Genomic DNA, 19,970 nt, shown 5'->3' with positions numbered 1-19,970 from the left:
GGGCGCACCTCGCGAACCACAGACAATCAATAACAACCAATTACAATATCAACAATACCAAAATCAATTACGATATAATTACATGCCAACAACCAACAACCAACAACCATCTTAACATCATGTATACAATAACATAGTAGGGATACCCTACCTGGAATGCAATCACCAAAAATCAACACAACAGCGGATCAAACGCGCTCATCTACGAAATCACCTCCTATCAACATATAATCATACAATTACAAACCATCATCAACAATACTCCCAAATACCTCCAAATTACCCAATTAGGGTTTAACCAAAACTAACGAATTAAAAAAATTGTATTAGGATCTTACCTACAATACGACGGTCTCAATGGTATAAATAACTCTGCAATCCGACGACTCTAGCCCCTTGGATTTGATAGCAATGCGAGAGAAGATTCAACGTAGTTTGTTTTCTCTTGTAAAGATTTTAGAATAACGTAAAAAGTAAAAGAAATTGAAGAAAAATACTTTATATATCAATTCACGCGTTGCTATCAAACCCGGCCAAAAACCCATATAGCGTAACTTACTCGATCGAGTAACTAAGGTACTTGATCGAGTACCGCCTACTCGATCGAGTTGCCCTTACTCGATTGAGCATCCACCAGGCAGAACCCACTCCAGAATGCAAAACTAACTTACTCGACAGAGTAAGCCCTACTTGATAGAGTACCCAACAGCTCATAAATCTGAGGTATTACAGTCTTCCCTCCTTAAAAACGAAGTCCATCCCCGAAGTTCAAACCCAACCTATAAAACATGAACTCCTAACACAAACTCCACCAACTATACCTACCTCCACAACATGGCTCACGATATCATATCAACTACATTATAGCCTCTCAACACTAACTCCATACACTAACGAATACCATCCATAAACGCCGCTAGCTTCGTCTCACTAACATATTATCCACTAGCAAATCCAATATCAACACAATCCACCAAACGAGATCAAACACCAAACGGAATGTTACATTCTATCACCCTTAAAATGAACTTCGTCCTCGAAGTTTACTCATACTCATAAACATCATCACCCAAACTATCAACACTATCGAAGTTTACTCACACCCATAAACATTATACTACTACCAACACTGCCATGACCTTTAATAATATCAACCACAATACAAATGCTTTATTCTCCACCAAGATTCAAACTCCAAATATATCAAACTTCCAAATATATTGCAACATGTACAACCATCAAACTCTCTTTGCCGCATCCTACTCCTCTTAAGATAAATGTTACGTCCTCGTAACCCACTAATACTAGATCCTTTGCTATACTTCCCATAATCCTCATTACCACCGCATGTCAACGATAACCCACTATAACCTCAACACCTACAATTATTCCTATATCCAGGGCTCTCTCTCTCCAACAGTTCTCATACCTCAAATCATTCGGCACCCCACCTAACTGTGGACGCGGGTCCACGGGGGCGCTTGGGAAACAAGCGTTTGCTTTTGTGGAGTCGCCACCAATTTATTGTGGAAATTGGAAACCGTTCGAATACCTCGTGCCATGTCAAGACACAAAGTAATGACATGAACACCAAGAACTCATTACCCTTAGCATTCTATGTCTAGAATGACTCTCGTGGATGCCAATGAACACGGATGTTCACAGAGATCTAGAGTAAGGGGTGAGGGTACGTATTAGGAAGCTCTTTTGATCGAACACCTAATCCCGCCCGCCTCAATAGCGGCCTCTACTAATGATTAGGGAAATCATCTATACTCGATATATTGTCGATTATATGCATGCAATGCAACATCCAAGTTTTAATCCTAGCATGTGAGAATTTAGACTAAGTCGGTGAACAATTAATTTAACATACAATAGGTCGAAGTAGGATTTAAGGTTGATTGCATGTGAGAGCATGTAAATAAATCATACAAATGCGATAAATAATACAATAACAGAAAATTATAATAATTACAAGGGATTTATTATTTATGTCGAAAATACTTATAAAACGGATAATTTGAGAAAGAATAAACAAATAAATTAATGAACAGGGATTAAGGTGATAATACGAATAATAGTTAATTAAATACGTAACTAGTAAACTAAGTCAAGGCAACACGGAAGTTCAGAGACAGAAGTCAACCTGGAACAGGCGCAGCAGAGCTGCGCCCTCTGGAAGAGGCACAGCAGTTGCTGCGTCTGTTCCAAGGCTGAGTTCTGGCTGTGAAGCCGGAACTTCAAATCGTTAGTATTCGTGGGTGAATTTAATGATTGATTTATGATATTCGACTCGGATGTAAGTGATTTAATACATTAATTACATATGAATGAGTCATAAAAACGATAAAACATGGACATAACCAACGTGAACGAATTAATACAAGATTAATAAGGATTAATTAACAAATTAATGAACTAACTAATTGATTAGGTTATTAATGACGAATTAATGATGGAATATGACGGGTAAACAGATGGGAATATACCAAAGATCGAATTCCAGAAACTCAATATGAAAGAATCGAATTTCTACAACCCGGATTGATTTTAATGACGAAAACCCGCATATATTGGATTATAAGGGATTTAAGTCGGGATTTAACGATGAATTATATACTAACAGTGATTAATAATATGTAAAACTATTATGTGAACAAAACAAGAGCAAACAATGACGAAAGAAAACAAAAGAACGAAACTAACAGGGGACGAAGGAAGAAGAAAAGAAGCAGGAACTGCGGCAGCCTCACGAAGAGGCGCAGCGGGTGCTGCGTCCCTTCGAAGAGGCGCATCAGTTGCTGCGTCCTTTCTCGACGTCTGTCTCCTGATAATCCGTAAAAAGGGTTTTAAACATGGTTTTACAAATCGGTTTTAGAAGTACTTTCGACATAAACCTTACATGATGATTACAAAAAGTAAATAACAATAATAAAAGAGAGATTTACACCCTCAGACTTACATGTTTGACGAAACGAGATGAACTAAAGTTTATGTTCTAGTGATGCTCGACTCGAATGTAACGAAAGTGCCCTCGTAAGAGGAAAACGATTAAGATTGATTAAAGTTGATTATGTGGAGTTGGTCAAATTTGTCGGTCATGCAAAACGAGGCTGGTACTCAGAAGGATCCGAGCTTACATGGTCGAAAGTTCAAGCACGTAGATGCCAAAAAGTACGAACGTGGTCTAGAATGCAAAAGGGAGAAGAGAAGGGCGGACACTCGCGTGAGAAATATGAGGAGCGAAGGCTCCTATTTATACTAATCACGTGAAGGAATTAGGGTTTTCGGAGAGACTTTGGAAGTGAATCTCGAAAAGATATGAAAAGATACGAAAAATGCGCAGAAAAGGACTTGGGAAGAGGCGCAACAGGCACTGCGTCCCTTGGAAGAGGCGCAGCACCTGCTGCGTCTGTTCCCAAGTGGTTTCCTCCTGCGGAAGAAAGATTTCCGTGTTTAATTTATGGAATAACGGATTAATCTTATTTTCCTTAATATTTTGTATGAATATTACGGGAAATTCTTTACCAAAGATTAAAAGATTGTGAAATATGGAATAGAAATATCCGGAACATTCCAGAACATTCTGACTCGGGATTTAGCAGTTATCAGAAAATGAAGACGGTCTTAGGCCCGGACTCCAAATGTACTCTAATTACTGTCAAAACGACCGTATCAGCGCGTAGATGACAATTAAGAGGTAGACACAAGTGTTTGAGCAATCACTTGATAATAAACTTACAAACTATCACAAATCGTTCCGCGTACCAAACATGCGGCCCAATCATCACCGGGTGGTTTGCAGGAGGTGCAGAAATGAGGTATCTACAGAGCCCCCACTTTGACTGAGGCTTGGACAAGGCGAAAGTCAAAGTATAGCCCTCAGGTCAATCGAAGATTACAACCTGACGACTATGGCGACGCGGGGCGGTTCAAGGGGTCTGAACCAAGGACCTGTCGTTGGGAACATTTTAGAGTCTGTCGACTATCGGGGAAGGTCGTTTAAAGTCCATTAGACTACATAAGGAAGTTCGCCAGCCATAAGAAGAGACCATACCTGAGACTTCTTCCTCGAGACGCTTCTGGAGGTGCGTAGGAGCTAAGGGCAAGCGTAGGAGCTAAGGGTATGCGTAGGAGCTAAGGGTAAGCATAGGAGCTAAGGGTAAGCATAGGAGCTAAGGGTAAGACCTAAAAGATATATAAGGATTGTGCTAGGGTGTGGGACCCTAAAGGAAAGCATCGACGGGAAGGAGGCCAAATATAATTTCAACCTAAGAGGTAACTAAGGCTCGAGTGTAAGAACTCTGCCGGTCTGGGAACTTCTGGAGAATGACACCTTTATCGAACTTCGTGAGTTGCAGGACACTTGCGGGAACTGCAGGGAGAAATCTTCTTGGGTCGTCTTCAAACAAACTTCATAAGAACTTGAGAAGGACGATTGTATGTCGTGAACTCTCGTTGGGGAAACCTTATCGGGAATCTATCTCCATGTCTCGAGAGGGATTGTCTATCCGCTTACTCTCGCTGGGGGAATATAATGAAGGCGTGTCGAAACACCTGTGAGAGAATACTTGCTTGTTGTGACAAACAAGGTCTTGGAAGCAATAAACAATGTACGCTAGTCTGCAGTTGGCTTAGAAATGCGGGTCTGAGCGAAGTATAATCGTCAAACGGACCAGAAAAGATAAAATGGCATCGGGGAAGAGGCGCACCAAAGGTGGGCCCACAAATAACGAACTCATAACGAATTTTTGAAAATTCGTATGAAGGGAAGTTGAGGAAGAGGCGCAGCAAGAGCTGCATCTCTTGGAAGAGGCGCAGCACCTGCTGCGTCTATTCCTGGTGGTGTCTTTCCTGCGTAAAAACGCGATAAAACAGGGGTATCATTTCATTATTTCGAAACACAAATTATCAATTTCTCTCTCAAATCTCAACCATTTCTGCCAAAATTTGATCCAAAAGCTTGAATTTGCCATGACTAATCGAGGTATGTATATCATTTTTGCATTAATCTTCTATAATGAACGAATTGGATCGACAAAATTCAGGGTTTTCAACCCTAAAATGTCGAAAATTTGGGGCTTTTCCCCCAAATGATCTTGGCTTGTAAAATTGACCTTGTAAATGGTTAATTGGTAGTATAAGGATCATAACCATATATTTGTTTCGAATTTTTGTTGAGTTTTGAGCATTTGAGTGAAATTGTGACGGTTTCACAGCTAAACAGTAAATTGCTTCGAACGTAGGCTTAGGAATGCCCATTTGCGATGAAACTTGATATTTGGAATACTTGGATGATGGGTGAACTTCCTACCATCTCGGAATTTTGGTTTGTGACGGCTTTTTCAGGACACTTTTCTAGGGCATAATCGCCGTTATAACGAAATGCTGTCGAAATTTTGACTCGAACCCATGACTAGGCTTCAACTTAGGCTCGACTTAACCCAAATTACCACATGAGTGATCGGGTTTGTGGGAATACGGCCAAAGATGGCGAGAAAAGAGCGACTTCGGGGCTTCTAAAACTCAAAAATCCCCTAATCAAGGTTCGTCGTCACTTGACGCGGCCTAAAATTACTTTAATGTTGCAGGTGACGAGGCTTCTACTTCTGGGAGAGCTCCCATGGACATAGACACAGCCGTTGACGCTTCTCGTGCTCTCGAGGAGGCTTTCACTGCTGTTGGGGCAGCTACGGAGGTGGCTGAGGACGAGGCCCTCGAGGAGGAGGAGGAGGAGGAGGCCCCAAGGCGGGCCAACGTAGGGCGAGGTGGTCGTCAACTGAGGGGAGCACTTGCGTGGGCTGAGACCTGGGACAGCAGGCACTTGCTTTGGGCCGCAGAGGGTCACCTGTCCTATAGGACGGTGAAGAGCTTGGTAATCTTTCATTACTCATCACTCGTGCTCTTTCATTTCATCTGCTCATATCTTTTCCAATTTCATTCAAACTAAAGATAGTTTTTGTTTCAAATCACAATAGGAGGCCGGGAACATCAGATCGTTCTCGGGCTACACGACGGCGATGGCGTGCTATGAGAGGTTGTCGGCGGAGGAGCGAGCCATGATCGAGCGGGGAGCTTTTGGCGCCCGGGTGCAGGCTTGGAGGGATATCGCGAAGAGGAAGCTGCGGGCTAACCTTAGCCTGGTCCGCGCTTTCTTGGACCAATTCTGGGACACGACTTCCACTTTTCACATGCCTTTCGGTGAGGTGGGAGTCACGTTGGAGGACTACGGCATGATTTCTGGTCTACCGTGTGGGACCGAGGCAGTGGAGTGGCCGGAGACTGCCATGAGGGTGGACTCGGACGAGGCTAGGAGGTTGATCGGCTGGAACTTGGCGCCGAAGGCTGCTGCAGTGCCTGGTTTGGTGCCTAGTTCTTACGTCCGAGACTACTTTACGGGGAAGACCCCGACGTCGGTGGTGATTGACGAGAGAGAGACGGCTCCTCCTCCCTTTACAGCTGAGCAGAGGGCCCGCTTGTGGCTCTGTGGTGGTTTCTGTCTTCGATCTACCTCGGAGACAAGGGAGAGAGGCTGTCGACGAAGCTTCTTCCCTTCCTTTCTGACCTGAGCTTCCTAGGACGTTGGGACTGGGTCACTGCTGGTTCTGCGGTCCTCATCCGCTTCATGAGGGCCATGGTTCGTCCGGAGTTGATGGAGAAGGGGACTTCTCCTGGTGCTGTCGGCCCTGGACTACTGTTGGAGGTATGAACCTTCATTTAGACTAAAATCACTTCTTTTCCTTACCGAATTACGAAAGATCGTCATTGACTATCTTGCTCCACATGCGTGGGTGTACTCCTACTTTCCGAGCCTCTCGCCCAAGAGGACGGAGCCGTTGGAGAAGGCCTATCCCGTTGTAAGGGATTGGGTGATGTGTCGCACGAGGAGCAAACGTTCCTCTCATGGTGTCTACCGGCGGGACGTGAACGCTCTTCAGCTGGACAGCGTGAGCATCTCACTTATATTTGTTTTACTTCTTTATTACTTTTTAACGATCATAAGAATGATTTCTTGCTTGTCTTTTCCCAGTGGGTGCCCAGGCCTTGGGCGGAGTACGCTGACGCTCCTCCTTTCGTGGCTGAGGTCCTTCGACCTAGGAGTTCGAGCCGGTTGCTGTTGAGGACGTCGATGTGTCCTGTGTGGTATTTGGACGAGCGCTTGGCTCGTCAGTGCTCTCGGGATGCCTTAACGGTTCCCATCGATCCTCCTAGGACGATGTTCAGGGAGCTGTCTGAGGCTGAGATGGAGGCTCACTTGGCAGGCGTTGGTGGTGACGCCCTTCTGCTTCCTGGTGAGGACTACTCGGCGTTCCTCTACGGGAGGTTGGCGTACTGGCCGGTTGTGGTGAGCATTCACTCTCCTTATGACCATTTCGAAAGCATGATGAATGATCATCGATTTAATGGCAATCCTTTGTTTTTGCAGGAGGTTGAGGCGGCGGCCATTGAGCCCCCAGAGTACCCCGAGACCCTCGAGTACACTGACGCGACCGGGAGGACGGCGATCTCCGAGCTGCGTGACTTTGACGTGGCTGTGACGGATTCTGGCTTGGACGATTGGCAGCATCTGATTCGGAGGGTGAGCCTCTAATTTGTATGTTTTGTGTAAGAACACATTTGATTGAACTTATGCAATGATTGAACTGTGGACGCGGAGGGTAGCCAACCGGCTGCGAGCTACTGCCGTCGAGGCACTTGTCGGTGGTCGAGGTCGTCAGGTATGAACCCTTCGTCTACTTCATTTTTGAACTTTCTAACTTTTCTTATGATTGCTTGAAATGATTGACATGAGCCAATTGTTGCGCTTGCAGAGGGAGCGAGAGCTGGCTCAGTCTCGGGAGGAGACGGCTCGCCTGCTGAGGGAGCTCGAGGTTCGTGACGCCGAGGTTGCTGCTCTCGAGGCGAGAGTTGCTGAGTTAGGCGGCGACCGGCAGTAGTTTTTTTGTTGTTTGTTTTGTTGTTGGCTGTATCTTGCACATTTGTACATTTTAGGATCCACATTTTGGACATTTTGGATTTCTCTTGGGGCTCGAGCCCCCAGTTTGTTGTACATGTCCCTCTTTTGGTTGTATATATGACGGCCTGAGTGCCTTTGATGCTGGGTTGCGTTGTTTGTTCCCGCAGGTTAGCTTTGAACAGGTTTGGTAGATGACGGTTTACGCCGTCATGCTGCCGAAATTTACATAGAAATTCACGTGAAAAAAAAAAACATTTGTATTTATGGCCTAAATTAGCGCAAAACGAATGACTCGAAAGTGCAACAAATGCAAAAAAAATTGCCGAAAATGACCGGACGGTAGGGAGGGTTACCCCCAAAAAAAATGAAAAAATAGAAACCTATAAGTTAGAAATGTAATGCAGGACGAGAGTGGAATGATTCCCCAAAAGAGAAAAAATAAAAAATAAATATATAAGTTTGAAATAAATTACATTGGAGAAATGATTCTCCGAAAAAAGAAAAAAAATAGAAAGAAATATATAAGTGTGCTAAAATGACGAAAATGCTGATATTGTCTCGAAATGCGTGCCTGTGGAATTAGGAAACACGAATTATGGTAACTTTGACGTATTTACCAAAATAATAACCCGTATGAATAGGAAATTATTCACTAAGGAATTTAGGAAAGATCCAACTCGAAAAATCACAGAGACGTTGCTGAGGAAGAGGCGCAGCATGAGCTGCGTCCCTTCGAAGAGGCGCAGCAGGTGCTGCGCCTGTTCCCCGGTGTATCCGTCCTGGCGGATTTTAGGAAACAGATTTTAGTATAAATAGAAACGTCGATAGAGGTTTTATTCACACAATTCTTTCGTCTCTTCCCTCATCTTATTACATAAAACTCTCAAAATAATCATTCACCATGAATACTTTAGAGATTCGTCTAAAAGAGTTGACCAACGAGTTTTCCAACGTGGAGAAACACGACATGGGTGCTCATAATCTTGGATCATTGTTGAGCTTGAAACTTATCAAGGTGGTCAAACCATTCCTATATGCTTATCTTGATTATTGGGACCCGAATTATCACGTTTTTGTTTTCCCCGGAGGTGATATTTGTCCATTTCCTGAAGAAATTGCTGCGATCGGTGGGTGGGACCCAGAACACTTGCCTGCTATTCCGTCTACTTCCCAAGGGTATAAGAACAAATTTTGAGACTTGCTTGGGCTGACAAGAATTGAGGTGGACCGTCTAGTGACCTCGAAAGGAGTGCGAATGTTGGACTTTATTGACCGATTCATTAACAAGGCCGACCCCACCATCTCTTATGTTGCTAGGCGAAGGGCATTCGGATTTTGCTTGCTACATGTATATGTCCTTCAAGGGCACGTTGATGAGGATTTGAGAGGTGATCCCCGTTTCCTGAGCCTAGTTGAACAAATGGAACTGCGCAGGAGCCCAGCCTGTTTATGTTTAGGAGAGATCCTATTGGGTTTGGATAACAGGAAAGCCAATCGTGACCTACCTTATTTGGGAAGTCCCATTATCTTGCAGGTAAAAGGATAAAGAATTTCTTCTCTTCTTTTTTTTCATGTTTTTTTTTTTCGTTTTTTTTTTAACACCCGCTTTTCGGTAGGTTTGGCTTATGAAGCGTCTTCGATTGATCGAGCCCCCAGTTAAAGTTTCTGCCTATCATGCTCGCTCAATTGCTATGAGGACTAGGCTCTACATGGTGGACTTCACTCGAGTCTGCAATTATTGGGAAAACAAATTGAAGAGTGATGATTTCCCCTTGATTAGATGGATCGTACCATGGTGGCATCTCAAATCTGTCACTGGAGTGTCTTCCTTGGATCCTACCCGATCTGTGCGCATTCCTGGCTTGGAATTCATGGTATGCATCTTCTCGGAGAGGCTGATGAGACAGTTAGATCAAGGACAAATCCCGAAGCTTGACACTCGTCCCGCAGATCGCTGGGCGCTTACTACGAGAGTCGAAGGGAGTGGGCCATTAAATGGGCTCAAAGAAACGTATGGTTCTTGAACTCTTCTGTTAGTGCCTTATGGGTGTCGGACTCCTATCTGCGGTGGAGGAAAGCTACTACTCCGGAGGAGCGTGAGAGATTGAGGAAGCGCGAGCCCGTTGACTACAAGGTGCGCGAAGTGGAAAAGGAGAAAGAGAAGCATCTGACTGAGGGAGAGGAAGAAGCCGGGTTTCGAGTTGTTCATCCTTCGAAGAAACCGAAGACCTCTCCTGCCGTGGACAAAGTGATTGACAAGAATGGGAAGGTTAGACCCCAAGAAAGACCGTTGGTGATTAGGTCCGAAGTGGCGCAAGAGCGTCCGGCTCGAGGTCGGGACAAGAAATAAGACAAAAATGACAAGGACAAAAGGAAAATGGAGAATAGCCCAAGTCTTTATTATTATTTATTATTATTATTATTGTAATAAGAAGGTGGGGTTTTTAGAATCCTAGCCTATTTTATTTTTTTATTTATCTTTAGCATTATTATTATGTAACGTACTATTATTATTATTAGAAAATGAATGAAATAAAGGAGGTTAATTGGTTATGAAACCGTTGTGATTTTCTATTTATTATTCTTGTCGAATTCCAAATGCAATTGCAAATGTCCTTCTATTTACATTTTGAAATTAATGGGTTGTATCCTGCGAAGGATTGCCTACGTATTCATTTAAAAAAATGAAATCAAACCCTTGCGCGTAGTTCGAGCAAATGTAAAAGAATAATTGTTTTAAGCAAGAGCTTGTAATGAACTTAGAAGATAAGCATGAGCTTTTACTTACTCTTAAGGTGCAATTTAGTTTATTTGACGATATGAGGATGACAAATTGTCAAAATGCAAGAGCAAGGTGACATTAGCTTTTTTTCAGCTTGGCCAGGGGCCGTTTATTTAGTGTCACAAGAGCGACACGTGAGGTTACACGAGGCGCATTTTTGTTCCTATTCTAGGCATAATACCGCTTTAGTTGGTCAAGGTTTGTCGGGTTGGAAAATTCATTCCCATCTAGGTCTGTGATTTTAACCGCACCCCCTGGAAGTATGGACTTGACTAGAAATGGTCCAGCCCAATTAGGTTTGAATTTTCCTCGTGGATCGACAGGTAAAAGAGCTCTAATCGACTTGAGTACTAAGTCTCCTTCCTTGATATTCCTTGGCTTGACCCTTTTGTTGAAGGCTCGTTTGATACATGCTTGATATGTTTGTACATTATGTAATGCGCGTAGCCTACGTTCATCCAGGAGGATGAGTTCTTCATATCTATCCCTCTTCCAATCGGCTTCCGGGATTTGACTTTCGAGTAAGATACGCAATGATGGTATTTCTAACTCGACTGGTTGTACAGCTTCCATGCCGTAGGTCAAATAGAAAGGGGTGGCCCCAGTGGGCGTCCTAACAGATGTACGATATCCCCACAAAGCAAAGGGTATCTTGCTTGGCCAATCTCGATAGTTGTCAATCATTTTCTTGAGAATTGTGATAACGTTCTTGTTTGCCACTTCTACCGCGCCATTAGTCTGTGGTCTATAGGGCGAAGAGTGGTGATGCCTAATTTTGTACTTGGCTAGCAATTGCTCAGTCTCAGCTTGGAAATGTGATCCATTATCACTAATGATCTCATGTGGGCAACCGTATCGACAGATGATGTTGTTTTGTATGAACTTTGCTACATTTTTAGCCGTGAAACTAGTGTAGGAAGCCGCTTCTACCCATTTGGTGAAATAGTCAATTGCCACTAGGATGAAACAGTGACCTCCTGTTCCGGCTGGAGTTATCTTCCCAATTATGTCAATTCTCCAGGCAGAAAATGGCCAAGGAAATGTCATCATATAGAGCAATGAAGGAGGGACATGCTGTACATTCCCGAAGATTTGGCAGTTGTGGCAATGTCTTACGTATTTGATGCAATCGGATTCCATTGTGGTCCAATAATACCCCAAACGTGTGATTTTCTTTGCCATCATGGGCCCACTCATGTGAGGACCGCATTCTCCATCATGGACTTCTACCATCACTTTCTGCGCTTGTGAATGATCAAGGCAACGTAGGATTATACCAAGAGGTGTTCTTTTGTATAACTCTCCTTGCATGAGAACGTATTGCGAAGCTAGTAGGCGTATAGCACGTTGTCCCCTTTTGTCCATATCTGGTGGATAGGGACCGTTGAGTTTGAAGTTTAGGATTGCTTGGAACCAAGGTTCCTCTGCAATTTCCTCTTCATCGGTGATTTGGTGTACATAAGCTGGCTCTGATCGTCGTTCGATGCATAAAGGCATTTCCACCATGTCATCTGGCATATTAATCAAAGATGCAAGTTTTGCAAGAGCATCTGCAAATTGATTTTCTTCTCGAGGTAGGTGTAGATAGGTTACGTGATCAAAGAATTGGGCAACTTGGTCTATTCTGGCTTGATAAGGTGCTAAGCTTTTGCTTCGGATTTTCCAAGATCCCGTAACTTGATTGATGATCAGGGACGAATCCCCATGCACTCGGAGGTTTTTAATGCCTAAGCTCACTGCCGCTTGTAGTCCAATGAGACAAGCTTCGTAGATTCTCGCAAAGATTATTTGTCACCTCGAAGTCGAGTTTGACAGAGATTGGTGTATGCTCGCCTTCAGGAGAAATGAGCAACACTCCTATTCCAAATCCTCTTAGGTTTGATGCTCCATCAAAGTAAAGGTCCCAGGAGTCTACATCGGTTTGGAGTATATCCTCGTCTGGAAATGACCAAGTATCTATTGTTTGTGCATCATTGATGGGATTTTCTACAAAGAATTCGGCAACGGCGCGCCCTTTTATAACTTTCAGAGGCACGTATTTGAGATCGAACTCTGAGAGCATCAAGGTCCATCTTTCTAGGCGTCCGTTGAGGAGGGGTTTCTCGAAGAGGTATTTGACAGGATCCATTTTGGAGTATATTTTGACGGAGTAGCTAAGCATGTAATGACGTAGCTTTTTCGTTGCCCACACAAGAGCGAGGCATGTCTTTTCGAGTTGTGAATATTTGCACTCGTACTCCAAGAACTTCTTACTAAGGTAGTAGATAGCCCTTTCTTCCTTTCCTACGGTTTGAGCTAGCATGGCGCCCATGGTCATTTTTTGATTCTTGTGAGATATAAACCAAGAGGTTGATCTCGTTGAGGTGGCATGAGCACTGGTGGTTTAGCTAATATCTCCTTGATTCGGTCGAATGCCTTTTGACAGTCATCATCCCACGTGGTGTGATCTGTTTTCTTGAGCTTTTTGAAGATAGGTTCACAGATCATGGTGAGTTTCGATATGAATCGACTTATATATTGCACTTTTCCCAGGAATCCTCTGACTTCTTTTTCCGTTTGAGGTTGTGGCATTTCGATCAGAGCTTTGATCTTGGAAGGATCTATTTCTATACCTCGTTGGCTAACGACGTATCCCAGGAGTTTGCCAGATGTTATTCCGAATGCGCACTTCTGAGGATTGAGCCTCATGTTGTACTTTCGTAGCCTTGAGTAGAATTTGCGAAGGTTCGCAATATGCCCCTCTCTATCCTTGGACTTGACAATCATGTCGTCTACGTATACCTCAACTTCTTTATGTATCATGTCATGTAGGAGGGTAGTTGCGGTGCGTTGATATGTAGCTCCGGCGTTGATTAACCCAAACGGCATGACCGTATAGCAATAGGTTCCCCATTGAGTGACAAAAGCAGTCTTATGCATGTCTTCTATGGCCATCTTGATTTGTTGTAACCCGCGTACCCATCCATGAAGGATAGTAACGCGTGATCTGCGGTATTGTCCACCAATATGTCGATATGTGGTAGAGGAAAGTCATCTTTAGGACTTGCTTTGTTTAAGTCTCTAAAATCAACACAAACACGGATTCTCCCATCCTTTTTGGGTACGGGTACTATGTTGGCTACCCAGTCAGAGTACTCGGAAACTTTGATGAACCCGGCTTTGAATTGCTTATCGACTTCTTCCTTAATCTTGAGAGCCCATTCTGTCGTCATTCGATGAAGCTTCTGTTTCACGTGCTTGAAACCTGGCTTAATTGGGATTCTATGTTCGGCGATATCCCTGTCGATCCCTGGCATGTCTTTGTAGGACCAAGCGAAAATGTCTTTGAACTCGTGTAGGAGGTCTATGAAACTGGCCCTTTCGGTAGAGCTCAAGGTTGTCCCTATCCTAAGTTCTTGGGGTTCTAGTTCGGTTCCTACATTGATGGGTTCGGTGTTCTCTATTACTGGTCCCCCTTCCCCCTCTTGTAGTATTTCCTTGGCTATGTAGGGAGGTATCTCAATTGAGTCTGTGCTGGTCATCCTCGATATCATCGTAAATGCAATTGCATTCAAGATAACACAAAGAGTAAGCAGAACCTGATTTATTCATATTAAAGTTTGAGAAAAGTTGAAACAAAGAAGCCATCTGATCTGTGGTCAGCGGCGGTAAAGGGACAGTTGTTGGGGCATTTCCCGAACTACCGTTACTATTTGAGGCTAAGCTAGGAGAAACAAAGGGGATGGGGACACCGACAGGAGGAGACTCCTTAGTAACTTCTCTAGACTCCGACTCTGACTCTGACTCGAATTCATCGTCTTCTGGTTCTCCCTTGAACACCTCTCCTTCTTCAGTGGTAAGCTTGAAGAGTCTTCCTTGATTGTTGGTCCACTTGATTGATTTCCTCCATCCTTTCTGCTGGTTCGCGTTTGTTTCTGTGATTAACGCGGTAGGGTTGAAGTGATCGTCTTGAAGTATCATGGTAATGATCTCATCCTGCGCGGCTCTAACAAATCGATCTTCTCCAAATAGTAGACTAACAGCTTGTTCGTCTAAGTAAGGTGCTTGACGAGCCTTGACGGTAGGAACCGTTTCTGGAGGAATGAAGTAGCAATCGTGAAAGATCTCGATTCCGGCTAGCTTCCTTTAGAGATAGTGCTAAGGTTCGGGAAATTCGTGAAAGAGTTCTTGACTTCCTTCCCTAACGAAGTATCCATTTAGGGTAGGGAGATATGGTCGCATTTGGACTCCTACGTGCTTACGGTTTTGGATTTGAGCGAGCATCTCGAGAACTTCCTTTTTAGTGGGTTTGTATCCTAGTCCAAGTGGTATTCTTTTTTAGTTGCCTTCTTTGTAGGGTGCGAAGTTGTTTCTTCGGGCAGGGTTCAAAGGCATTCCCGGGAAGTATCCCTGGGATTTGAGTATGTGGTTGACCACCAAGTTGGAGTAGGGATCATAGTATAGGGGTGCCAACTCACTTTCTATGACACTTATGCTTTGGAAGCCCCCAAGTTCATATACTGGATCCGCAAGGACTTGATTATTTGATTTCTTTTCGATTATTTCTTTGATGGGTGACGAAGTGATCGTCACCACTTTGCCATTTAGTGGAATTTTGATCTTTTGGTGAAGGTTGGATGTTACTACTTTGGAAGCGTGAATCCAAGGTCTTCCTAGAAGTATGTTGAAGGAAGCTTCAATGTCCACTTTTTGGAAGTTAACCTTTCGCTCAATTGGCCCTGTGGCTATGGTTAGGTTAACGAGTCCTACTACCTTTCGTCGTGTACCATCATATGCGCGAACACCTTGATTGGTAGGGGTCCAATCCGACTCTTTCATGCCTAGTTTGTATGCCGTTTTCAAGGGTATGACGTTAACCGCGGAGCCATCATCTACCAAGGTCATTGGCACATTCTTCTTTAAGCAAATGACAGTGATGTAAAGAGCCAAGTTGTGACTAGCGCCGAAGGGCGGCAAATCTTCATCTGAGAAAGTAATAGGATTACTTAGCTTCGGTGATTCTTGGAAGACCAAGTTGACTACATCGTCAGGTGTGGAGTTATGTGCTATGTTTAGTTTGGCCAAAGCTTGCAGTAAAGCTTGGCGATGTGGGAATGAGCTTGCTCTCGGTTGCCGACCGAAAGATCGACCTTTGTCTTCTGTAATTGCTTTAGCAAATGATCAGTAGAGTCATCTTCGTTGTCATTTGGTGCGATAACGTTGGTTGGACCATTTTGAGTAGTATTTTGATATGGACGCCCTGAACGAGTTAGGTGGTCTACATCTTGGTCTTCACCATTTTGGACTATTTCCTTGACTAGGGAGTGTTCAATGAGATACTCGTCTTTATCATCATCGGCCCATACTCCATTGACTGTAGCTAGTTCCCTCATTCTCATGATCTCATCCTCTAATTGTGTAATTTGGTGGATTAGTTTATCAACCACGGCGAATACTTCTTGCATAATAGCATTTTGGGAGAAAATTAGTGGCGCATATTCTTTAGGTGTTGCATTGGGGTCATGTAAAGTTGTCACAACATTTTCCAATTCCGAAACTTGCCTATCCACACTCCTTGCCCATGCGATGAAGTCGGTAATGGTAGGGGAAATGGTAGAGTAGAACCCTTCATTCTCGATTGCGTGGATCTTGTCTTCGACTGGATAAATGAGGTGTGAACAATCTAAGGTAGATTCTTCACTTGTGATCACTAGAATTCCAAGAGGATTCTGAGTGTTGTTGGGCTTACCTCCCGGCGGTATTGGTAGTCAACCATCCTCAATCATATCTTGGAGCACATTTCTCAATTTGTAGCATTTTTCTGTGTCATGTCCCTTACCCCTATGATATTCGCAGTATGAATTCTCGTCCCAGAACTTGGATTTCTTTTCTGGTTCGGGTGGAGGGCCTATGGGTTGGAGTTTGCCTTGTTTCATTAACCTTTTTAGAGCATTGGAGTAAGTGTCCCCAAGATTTGTAAATTTCCTCGGTGGGGTACTCTTTTTGGATGGCTCGAGGAGGTTAACTTCATCGGTCTTTCTAGTGGAGCCGTAAAAACGACTTGTTGAGCCTTGATATCCTCGACCTACCGTTTTGGACAAGAGCCCTTTACGGATGTCGTCTTCGATCCTTGTTCCTAACACGGTTAAATCTTTGAAAGTTTTGATGTTTTGGTACCTCAAATGACTCGCATAGATGGGTTTTAGGTTGTCCACGAACTTTTCCACGAAGGTGGCTTCGTCTGGGCGTTCAACTAGTTGGGTACTAGTCTTCCTCCACCTACTTAGGAAGTCGGTGAAACCTTCTTTGTCATTTTGGGTAAGAACCTCTAAAGTGCGCATGTTAACTTGGATTTCAGCATTATCCGCATATTGCTTAGCAAACTCGACCGCGGCATCTTCCCAAGTAGCGATCTTCTTATGTTCTAGAGAGTAGAACCATTGCTTTGGGATGGTGTCAAGAGATGAAGGAAAGATCCTTAAGAACATCTCGGGTTTGATGCCTTTCATAGACATGTAGTCCTTGAAAGCACGGATGTGATTCAAAGGGTTTTCGTGCCCCTTAAATCTAGGGATATCCGTCATGTTGAAGTTGGTCGGCAACTTGGAACTCACGGCCTCATACTTACGGTTATTTTCCCTATAAATGTCATCCCCTTTGAGATACATCAATTGTTCCTCCAAATATTGAAGTCGTTTCTCAGCTGCAGTTATACCCATGGGAGGGTTTTCTTCCCCGATGGTGTTCACAAAGCCATCATCTACTTCACTTTCCCGAGGAGGCATCCTCGTTTCTACGGGATAAATTCGGCCTTCGATTGTATCGAGGCGGTCTTACACTTGGTCTTGAGTAACTTGGAGACGAGCTAGCGTGGTTAGGATTTGATCATTACCATTCTGGAGTTGGTTGAAGTTCGCGTTGCTTGTTTCAGGCATCTTGGAAACTGGGTAAGAGATCGACGACGAATCAAAACACGATCGACCATTCTAGCAAAATTACTAAGAGAGAAATATTTTGACTTGGGAAGTGGGTGTGTGCCACTTGTGTCAAGTGAGTTTTGAAAAGTTGACAAAGTTTGAAAATGTGTGTCCTAGTCAACTATAGTGTAGTTGTAGGAGTGGACTCGAGGTGAGGTCTTGAAATGGGCTTGGGCCCGGAATTTTGACTCGACAAATGGACAGAGTTTTGACTCGGTTTTGCGCTAATCATTGGCTTTTTCGAAATTTACATTTTAAAAGGATTTTGATTTCACAAAAATCGTCATGGTTTCGTTTAGAAGTGGTGATCACGTAAGGTACAAACATTTATACAGGCATTATAACGGGATGCTGAGTGCATTTAAAAAGGTTTTGGTTTAAAGGGTGGGTTGCCATACCGAACAATCAAACCCGAAGTCTGTGGAGAGGCTCATACCAAACAAGAGTAAGGCCGATTCCTAGTCCATTTCCTCAAGTAGTGAAAGTCCTTGATACAAACAAGAGTAAGTACCATGGTATAGATGACGTCAATCGCTATCCATCCATAGGCCCAAATAAGACTTTGGACCGTTTAGACGGGACGATTGGTCGAATGGGTTGGGTTGGGCCTAGGAAGGCTGAATGAAACGATCTAGGAAGACCGAGTTATGAAAACCGACAATTGTCTTGTACAAACTATTCCCTAACCTTGTTCAAGTTTCACCCTTTTGGCTACACGTAAGTGTATTATCCCCAGCGGAGTGGCCAAACTGTGGACGCGGGCCCACGGGGGCGCTTGGGAAACAAGCGTTTGCATTTGTGGAGTCGCCACCAATTTATTGTGGAAAATTGGAAACCGTTCGAATACCTCGTGCCATGTCAAGATACAAAGTAATGACATGAACACCAAGAACTCGTTACCCTTAGCATTCTATGTCTAGAATGACTCTCGTGGATGCCAATGAACACGGATGTTCACAGAGATCTGGAGTAAGGGGTGAGGGTACATATTAGGAAGCTCTTTTGATCGAACACCTAATCCCGCCCGCCTCGATAGCGGCCTCTACTAATGATTAGGGAAATCATCTATACTCGATATATTGTCGATTATATGCATGCAATGCAACATCCAAGTTTTAATCCTAGCATGTGAGAATTTAGACTAAGTCGGTGAACAATTAATTTAACATACAAAAGGTCGAAGTAGGATTTAAGGTTGATTGCATGTGAGAGCATGTAAATAAATCATACAAATGCGATAAATAATACAATAACAGAAAATTACAATAATTACAAGGTATTTATGATTTATGTCGAAAATACTTATAAAACGGATAATTTGAGAAAGAATAAACAAATAAATTAACGAACAGGGATTAAGGTGATAATACGAATAATAGTTAATTAAATACGTAACTAGTAAACTAAGTCAAGGCAACACGGGAGTTCAGAGACAGAAGTCAACCTAGAACAGGCGCAGCAGAGCTGCGCCCTCCGGAAGAGGCGCAGCAGTTGCTGCGTCTGTTCCAAGGCTGAGTTCTGGGTGTGAAGCCGGAACTGCAAATCGTTAGTATTCGTGGGTGAATTTAATGATTGATTTATGATATTCGACTCGGATGAAAGTGATTTAATACATTAACTACATATGAATGAGTCATAAAAACGATAAAACATGGACAAAACCAACGTAAACGAATTAATACAAGATTAATAAGGATTAATTAACAAATTAATGAGCTAACTAATTGATTAGGTTATTAATGACGAATTAATGATGGAATATGACGGGTAAACAGATGGGAATATACCAAAGATCGAATTCCAGAAACTCAATATGAAAGAATCGAATTTCTACAACCCGGATTGATTTTAATGACGAAAACCCGCATATATTGGATTATAAGGGATTTAAGTTGGGATTTAACGATGAATTATATACTAACAGTGATTAATAATATGTAAAACTATTAAGTGAACGAAACAAGAGCAAACAATGACGAAAGAAAACAAAAGAACGAAACTAACAGGGGACGAAGGAAGAAGAAAGGAAGCAGGAACTGCGGCAGCCTCACGAAGAGGCGCAGCGGGTGCTGCGTCCCTTCGAAGAGGCGCAGCAGTTGCTGCGTCCTTTCTCGACGTTTGTCTCCTGATAATTCGTAAAAAGGGTTTTAAACATCGTTTTACAAATCGGTTTTAGAAGTACTTTCGACATAAACCTTACATGATGATTACAAAAAGTAAATAACAATAATAAAAGAGAGATTTACACCCTCAGACTTACATGTTTGACGAA

The sequence above is a fragment of the Silene latifolia genome, chromosome 3, assembly GCF_048544455.1.
Source record: "Silene latifolia isolate original U9 population chromosome 3, ASM4854445v1, whole genome shotgun sequence".
Taxonomy (NCBI): domain Eukaryota; kingdom Viridiplantae; phylum Streptophyta; class Magnoliopsida; order Caryophyllales; family Caryophyllaceae; genus Silene; species Silene latifolia.
Note: the sequence above shows the minus strand (reverse complement) of the source record.